The 9,394-nt window shown below is 28.3% G+C and overlaps 1 long non-coding RNA gene across 1 annotated transcript; it reads right to left on the bottom strand.

Annotated features, from left to right (window-relative positions):
* Nucleotides 1-7,251: 7,251 nt before the first annotated feature.
* Nucleotides 7,252-7,511, bottom strand: LOC105108376 (uncharacterized). Its single transcript, XR_839053.1, has 2 exons — nt 7,414-7,511; nt 7,252-7,345 (listed from the first exon to the last, which is right to left on the bottom strand). It is a non-coding gene; the product is annotated as an uncharacterized LOC105108376 (long non-coding RNA).
* Between the last annotated feature and the right edge of the window lie 1,883 nt (nt 7,512-9,394).

The raw sequence follows: 9,394 nt of genomic DNA, 5'->3' as shown, positions 1-9,394 counted from the left end.
CATTAGTCGAGCTTTTTTTCTATTATTTATAATCTTATTAAAAGAGCCTTAATCATAACGTACCTCTTATTCATTTTATTGGCACATGTTTTTTCATTTCGTGATTTATTTTTTGCATAGTTATTGTAGGAATGAAATGATTGAAGAAGAAAATATACTTATTGCGGCATTGGAGTTATTCTAGTGGTGCTACCTTTGTCTAGCACTAAATGAGAAGAGGAAACCATCTATAATCAGGTTATGTACGTTATCTAACCAAACTCGTTGCTCTCTTTGGAGCAAAAAATTGCACATGAAATGGTTGAAAAATGGTGGGCTGCCTTTGCAATAAAATTAATGGACCACAGTGTTGGTAACCTTGTTGGGCCTAATATATAGTGAATTACCTTCAAAGTTTTCAACTGCTCTTTTGCCTGCATGTTGTGTGGCCCTTATGGGTGTTCCATCTTAGTATATTTTGAGGGAAGTTTCCTGCAGAAGAGATGTTATGTATAAGCACCAGTTGCTTCTCCTCCTCATATTTTTATATCAGATATGTTTTCATGTAGAGTTACAGCTGCCAGCACTTAAATCATACTCTGTAATTGCTGCTTTTTTGATAGCTGTAGGCTTCTTTTCCAAGTGTGGCCTCCACTGTCACTGAGCTGAGATGTACATCTCCATATCCAACAAGCATGATGAAGGTGGTGAGGACAAGAAAAATAGGCGTGGATAGTGATCTTTTAACGTCCCACCACATAACCATTTGTGTTTGCCATTGCCAACCCAATACCAATAATTATTCTTCAAAGCCTCTCCAACTCCAGAGTCTATGTTGATGAGAGAATTTATGGATTTCTATATTTATAAGGTTATTTTACATAGAAAAACATGTACGTCTTGCTAATAGTGAGTGGAGACAGTAACGACAGGGGATGGAAAGATATATTTGTGAGAATAGATAGGGAAATGAGCTCTAAGGTTGTGGGAAAATAAGTTGCAGAGATTTAATAGGCAGTTCTTGAAGATGAGCGTGTAGACTAGCGAGCCACAACCCACGGGCCACGAAGAAAAGTAACTAATCTCATAATTAATATCAATTATGAATGTGAATAATAATACTAAATTGATAATCTTTCATGAAAAATAATATATAACATATGAAACTATTTAAATAGAAATTAAAACCGATATATTTAATGAAATTTAAAATAAATAAAATTTTGAAATCTAATTTAGAAAAAAATGAGAAAATAGTTGGAAAAATAAAGAAAATTATGAAAAAAAAATGTCTTCTAAGCTTAATTTGAGCATGATCCTGACCTTGGTACCATGGTTACACGCTAGCTGATTTTATTATGGTTTTCTTTAAACCTAAGCTTGACATGCCCTATTTTTTTTATATTATAGATATTGATATTACACCTTGAGTACTATTATATATAGATTATCTTTTTTTAAAAAAAAAACAGATGATTTAGATGATTTATAAGATTGAGCAGTTATGGTTTAAGATGTTCCAGCGACAACGATGATGATGATAATTATATAACAAATAATTATGACAATCTGTATAATTTTTAGCTACCTTTTTTTATGCTTAATATCGTTAGTTGTAATAGTAGAAACTAATAACATCAATCACTATTTTCTATAACCAAATTCACAAATTGAGTCTGCATCCCACTGCTTTCCTAGCTATATAAGGTACATGTTTGGACGTCCCAACCATTCTTTGCCCCCTCTCTTTATCATTCTTGTTTTTCCCTTTCTCCCCGTCTTCTGTACTCGATCACTCGCATACCTTTCATGTTCCTTGATCTTCTTGATCAATGCTAGGAGCGGCGGCACACGGGGGAGACTCGATTCTGGCGGGCGTCGACGCCTGCACATGAAATGTGCATATCCTTTACAGGAGCTATTGTTTGATTCTCTTACTGCCAATTTCTTCATCATCGGCATTGTATTTGTTGATCCTCGGTGGAAATTTGATGTTGGCAAAGCTCAATCAAATCAAAGCACTCAGTGGTTGTGTTCTTTCATCTGATTGAGCCGTGCCAATATCGCATTAAATCTCTATCTATCACATGAGAGATATTGACATCTTGAGTTCTATTTGATTTTGCGGTTCTAAAATGTTTTTTAAATTATTTTTTATTTATAAAAAGCTTTAAATTGATGCTCTTGTAAATGATTTTTAATATGTTTTTATTTATAAAAAAAAACTTCTACAAAAACAGACAGCACACGTTACCAAAAATACACTTAGCAAAAACCAAAAGATAAGCTACTAATTTTGGTTTTACGTTGTATCTTCTGATAATCCATGGCTTGCGTTGTGTACTGCTATATTCTCGGATAGCTGTCGAGTGTTCATCGAGTCATGTGGCTGGATTGGTCTGATTCTTCGTCAAATAGTGGAGGATTGATTATATTTCCTCGAAGGGATTCGTAGACATCTCAATGCTGTGAATATTGGGAGAAAAGAGAGACATTTTTAACTTTTGAGCAGTACTGATAGAATGCTACACAAAATTAATGCATGCACAAGTTGCTATTTTAAATGTGGATTCTTTTGAACCGCTAAGGTCCTTTCTTCCACCTTTCCAGAGAAGAAAAGGGAGAATTCTGATTCTGATTCCGTAGAATTACAAGGGTCCCAGCTGAGCCGGTTGTAGCGCAATTATGACTTGTTTTTCTTCTCCCTTTTTCTTACAAAAATACAAAGCTTTTGAAAAATAAAAATAAAAAAATCAATAAAGTATTAATACTGTTATACTTCTCTCTCGATTCAATAATTACACGTCCTTTACACGATACATTACATATTTTAATTAATCAGTAGTTTGTTTTATAGTTAGATTAGAATTTCGTTCACTAGGGTAGGTATAGAGATTAAAAAATCTATGCTTTTAATTTGTTTCTAATTTAATAAATAAACCGCATAACTTTGAAGGAACACCTCTTATGGAATTGAGAGAGAACATTATTTCATTAAAAAACATTACTCATTGTCTAATGACAATCAACATTAGTGGGTCTTAATTCGGTTTTTAGGACAATACTTGAAGATATAGTGAAAAGAACAAGTTCGATTGTGCTTTGTAATATTTTGCGATTTCTTAGAGGTCCCCTGTAAGAAACTGTAAAATCACGAGAAGACCTGGAGAAAACCCTTCCACGTTAATGAAAACATTATTAAAACTCCATTTTCCATCTTAAATGTCCTTATTTAGTATAGGAAAAGGAATAGTTAACTTAAAAACTTAAAAATTAGGGGGGGGGGATTAAAAAAAATGATATGATTATTTATTCATGCATGAACAAAATTAAATTTATTATTTAATTTTGATCAATCCTTTTGAGTTACTTTTTAAATATTATTTCTCTAATTTTTAAAGTTTTTAAATTTATCTATTTGGTTCTGAAGAAGACTCCCTCCATCCCGCAACTTACAAAAAAAAAAAAAACACAAATTTTTAGGAAACATCAATTAATTTATTAATTAATATCAACTATAATGTGTTTGGGCTAAAAAAACACATGCCAACGTAGATAGAAAACGTTCACGCGGAATAAAGAGGCATAGTATTTACCTAACAGCTGCCGTTTTTGTAGAAGAAAATACAAAGAGAGTGATTGACCTGTCGGGCTCCATTGCACCGTAGAATTGAAAGTGTATGTTACAATCTATGCACAGAACCAACTGACTGAAGTGATTAGGATTCCAGCTGAGGCTTGACATTAATTAGTAGGAAATATCTGCAATGAAAATTCTCCTCAAAATACTTAAAATACAAGAATTAATTTAACTCTTAAAATTAAATTTTGTTTCAAGAATACTAAATAGCCTCTAACATAAAATCTAAGTCGAAAATTGAGAGTAATTATTAACGATGGTTTCAATAATTTTTTCATTTTATATAGCAGAATATTTTTCTTTCTAAAATAAATGACTTGAGTATTAATATAATGTACAAATTTCAAATAGATTAATGAAGTGGAATGCCCTTTTTTTAACACATGATAAGTGTATTTAATGTATTCATCAAATATTATCTAAATTATAGTTTTAAAATCTGGTTTGGTTTGACAAATATATTTAAGGTTGAAATAAAACTATATTAAAAAAATAAAAAAATTAATATATTCTAGTTTATCTAGCAAGATAACATGATAAAATCCGATAATTAAATAACTTGGACCTTAATATAATGTATAAATTTCAATTTTATTATTTAACAGCGCAAACTTTTTTTTTTCTAATCAAGTGTTTTTTGAGATAATGTGAAATACGTGCTGACATGATAATTAAATTGAGACGTTAATATGATGACAGGTCCGCACACTTGAATGAACATTTCACTTTATTTTTAATTGAGTGTAGATACTTTTATTTCTTTCTATTTAAGTGCATGTATTTTTATTCTTTTAATTTGAGTGTCTGTATTCTTTAAAACTTACAAAGGAGTGCTATTAGTTTTAAAATCTAATAAATTTCTATTCAATTGCTTAAATTTTTATTAAATAAGGTTTTAAAATATAATTTATATAATTTCTAACATATTTTTTTAAGTAAAAGATTTTTAGGCTAGAAATTTGTATAGGAACACATTACCTTATATTTAATTTTTATTAATTAAAAAAAAGATGATGAAATTTAAATTCATGACTGCTTGATTATTAAAACTCTGATACCATATTAAGAAACTATATATACCTAATAGCTTAAATTATTAAGTAATATACCAAGGTATAATTTATATAATTCTCTAATAATCTAACAACTTAAATTTTTAAGTTGATATGATTATTTAGTAAGATATCAAGACTTTAATGACCATGAGTTCAAATTTTATTATTACATTCTAATTAATAAAAAAATTAAATATAAATATCTATAAATTTTATAGTAGAAAATAAAATAAAATTATCTTTCAAAACTCAAGCTATTAGCTAAATAACTTTAATAGCGGGTAAATGTTATCACTTTTTCTTCAAAATTCTAGTCATATAATTTTAGTCTTATTTATTTTTATGTTTTAAAAGCATTTTAAAAAAAATTAAAATTTATTTTCTTTATTTTAAATTAATATTTTTTTAATAATTTTAAATTATTTCAATACGCTAATATAAAAACTAATTTTTAAAAAATAAAAAAAATATTATTTTAATATATTTTTAAATAAAAAAATATTTAAAAAAAAACCATAATCACTACTTTTACCGAGCGGTTTAACATCTTCTCCTAGGGTTTTCTAGCAGTCAACTTGCACATGCGCAATCATCGGAGGTGAAATGGGGTTGAACAAATTTTCCGAGGTAGGATCTTTTCTAGTTTCTTTTTTCGATATTTTTTAAGGTGCATCCCAAAAGTAGCTTTGTGACAAGACCGAATCATTAAATAATGCGATGTATCGAGGGAAATTGAGATTGCCTGACATGAGGTTTCGCTGATTTTGATAGGATTTCTTCCTTGAATTCAGACCTTGAATTTACCTTCAGTTGGCCAGAGGAGACCTCATCGATACCAGGTTTTATATATATATAAAGCTAAAGTATACCATTTCAACTGATCCACGTTGTAATTCTTAAAACAATTATTTCAATTTAAACAATTAAATAACATTTTAAAATATATTTTATATTATTTTTTAATATATCTTTTCATGTAATTTTTTTTTTAATTTTTTTAATTTGTATATGATCATATTATTTTATGTTTAATTTTTATAAAATAAAATAAAATAGTTAAATTTAAATTTTTAATTACTTGATCAATAAAATTCTAATATTATATAAAAAATTATTTTAATTTAATAACTTAAATAATTATTATATAAAATTTTAAAATATAATTTATATTATTTTTAATAAGAAACATCTTTCCAGGAAACATTGTAACATCTTGTCATTTATAAACATAATACGTTGTTTTTACTTTGTTTTTTTGAGAATATGAGTCATTCTTGCCATAATAAATGATATACTCAGACATGTATAATAATAACATTTTCTTATGCTTGCTCATAGCTTAAAAACCCTCTTAACCAAGTAAAAACCAATAAACATAGGAAGATTTTTTAATTTTTTTTTTTATATGATGATACATTCATTTGAATCATAAATTTTTAATGTTCTACAAATTGAGGAGAAAGTTATAACACTTTTTAGTTAATTGAAAGAAATTAATTAAAACATGTCCTATATTATGTATAATGGCGGGGCCATAGTTTTTTAATGAGGGGGTAAATTATTAACGAATATTATATTATATAGATACGTATTAAAAATCAATTAAAAATATATATACTAATTTATATCAATTAAAATTTATTTAAAAATACTTTGAAACTGAAAAAAATTTACATTATAATTGTTTTCTTCGAATTTTCATATTTTGAAACCGCTTCATAATAGCTTCATTATCAATCTTATCAAAAATATCTTTCTCAAGGTATACAACCAAACTATCATTCATCCACTTATCTCCCATCCTATTCCGCAATATACTCTTGACAATATGTATAGCAGAAAAAACTCTCTCCACTATAGTAGTTGTAACTGGTGAAAGTAATGACAATTTGATAAGCATATATACTAATGGAAATATCAAATTCTGCTTTGTTTTTACCATTTTCTCTACAAGACTAGCAATACCTTCAATACTAGAGAACTCATCATCATCACGTAGATCAATAATATATGTATCAAGTTGATCACTAAGTACCATAAGGTCCACTATAAAGAATTCACTCGGATAAAAAAGAACAAGGCAAAGAAGCTTTTCTTTGTTAAAATGCTATAAAGAATTCACTAGGATAAAAAAGAGCAAGGCAGAGAAGCTTTTCTTTGTTAAAAGTAAAAAAAAAGTTACTTGGATTTAAACATGCCACACAAAGAAGTAACTTTGTACTTATCTTAGTAAAACGATTATCCAACTCAGTAAATTGCTTGTCAATGATCTTGTTAAACAATTCATAACGGAAATGGTGTAGGTTTATAATCCCTTGAGATTTTCACCTTGAACGTCCACGAAGCTTGTACTCATCATCCATGTTTAGAATATCAATATCATGTTTGATGCAAAAAGATGACACTTTTTCCATTAAAGATTCCCAATCATTCTCTCTTATTATTTTGAATCGTTCTTTTGATGTTTTCAATAAACTCATAACATTTTATATATCTTGATCTTTTCTTTGTAATACTTGTGAGAATTCATTAGTAACTGCTAGTATCCTTCTCAAATAATGAAGCATGAATACAAAATTAAATGATTCCATAATATCTGTTAAAACGACTGCTTCTGTTCTTTGTTCTGAGTTCATCCCATCCTCCCTTATAATCTCAAGCACATCAAGAACTGATGAAAACATTACAAGTAGATGAATAATTGTAACATGGTGGGAGCTTCAACGAGTATCACCATACCTTCTAAGAGAAGTTTCTTAATTCAAGCCTCGTCTACTAGAAATTTCTCCATTTTCAAGTCCTTCAATAATTATAGCATATTTTTTTTCTCTAATCACCTCTATACTTTTGCATGATGCTCCAACTATGTTTATAATGCTAGAAATAAAATTGAAGACATCTCCAACTTTATTATGCTTATTTGTAACAACCATAAAATTTAATTGAAGTTTGTGAGCAAAACAATGTATATATTATGCACTTGAATTGCTATTTAGAATAAGTGCTTTCAAGCTATTGAATTCACCTTGTACGTTACTAGCTCCATTATATCCCTAACCAGGTAATCTTGATATGTTTAGTCCATGTTTAGAAAACAAACCTTCAATAGCTGTCTTGAGTGAACTAGCAGTTGTATCTCGCACATGTTGAATACGAAGAAAACATTTAATTATATATCCATTGTTGTCTACATATCGTAAAACAACAACCATTTGTTCCTTGATTGATACGTCACGTGACTCATCAATTAAAATTGAAAATAATAAGTCACCTAGATTTTTTATAATCATATTTATAATCTCCTCTGCATCAGCTTGAGTAATGTCTTTTTGAATATCTGGAGACGTCAATTTGTTATGTCTAGGAGCTTCACTAAAAGTAACACTTTTAATAGCTTTATTATTTCTGAAAAGAAATGCAAGAGCTCTAGATAATTTCTTTGATTGCTTGAACATTCATATTCATCATGGCCACAAAATGGAAGTCCTTGGTGCAACAAAAAACAAGCACACTTTATTGAAGCGTTCAATCGAGTTCGATAATCACTTTGACTCTTTATTGTCTGCTCATATAACAGAGTAATGATATTTTACTTTTCATTCATCAAATTCTCACATTTTATCTGAGCTGCATTATGACAATTATTAGAATTTCCAATATGAAGATCAAATCTTTTTTTTTTCCAATTTAAAAACCCTTCACCCACAAAGGAATCAACACCCCCTTTTGACTTGAAGAGATAACAACACAAGCAAAAGGCAGCATTTTTGGCTATGTTGTACTCTAACCATGTTAGGTATGCACCAAACCAAGCTGGATTAAAGCGTTGTAATGTTGATATATTCCTAAATTGTTTTTGAGAAAAATCACAGTGTGAAGGTTGACAAGAACCTTTTCGTAGATAAGCTCTTCGGATTGCATCCCTATCATTTATATGATATTCATAAATTGGTCTTCTTAAGCCAGGGTTAGCAAAGAGAGTGTTAGGGTTGATTTCAATATGACTTTTCTTTGAACTTAATTGAGTTACATGACTTGAAGCTTTGATTGACTTTTCATCCTCAGGGGATTTACGCTTGAAATACTTGTCTAGTGATATGTTAATTTAATATAAACCTGCTAGATTTTTTTTTATCATCATTAGTGTCTATATAATAACTAACATAACTACACAATAATTCACTGTTAAATAAAAATTAGTTAAGTTACACAATAATTCTAAATCTTTCATATGAAATTCATAGCAAAATACACATCAATTCATCAAAATCAAAACCCATTTCAATTCATATCTATATACATACAATAAGTATGTTGATTAAATTATACTTAATTATTTCTATATATTTAATTAAGGAGAAATGCCTAGTACATGTGTAAGAGGAACAATTCTTGAAAAACATACTTTCTACTTGATATTTTACTTACAAACAAGTCATATGAAAATATTAAATTTCAATAAACTACTCTACCAATGTAAGAGATGTCAATAATAGTGGTTTTACATGAATATTAATTTATTCCTTTATAATAAGAAAAGAAACATTTAATTGATTAAATTAGTAGATTTAAACATTTATTTTGAACATATTCATATCAAAACCCCTAAATTATCATAAACCCTAATATTTTTAGTAAATAATTATAAAAGAATAAAATTTAAAATTAAAAAATGAAATAAATAGAAAAATAAAAATTTTTTACCTAAAATATAAAGCAA

The sequence above is a fragment of the Populus euphratica genome, unplaced genomic scaffold, assembly GCF_000495115.2.
Source record: "Populus euphratica unplaced genomic scaffold, PopEup_1.0 scaffold191.1, whole genome shotgun sequence".
NCBI lineage: Eukaryota > Viridiplantae > Streptophyta > Magnoliopsida > Malpighiales > Salicaceae > Populus > Populus euphratica.
This window is presented reverse-complemented; position numbering and strand designations above follow the sequence as displayed.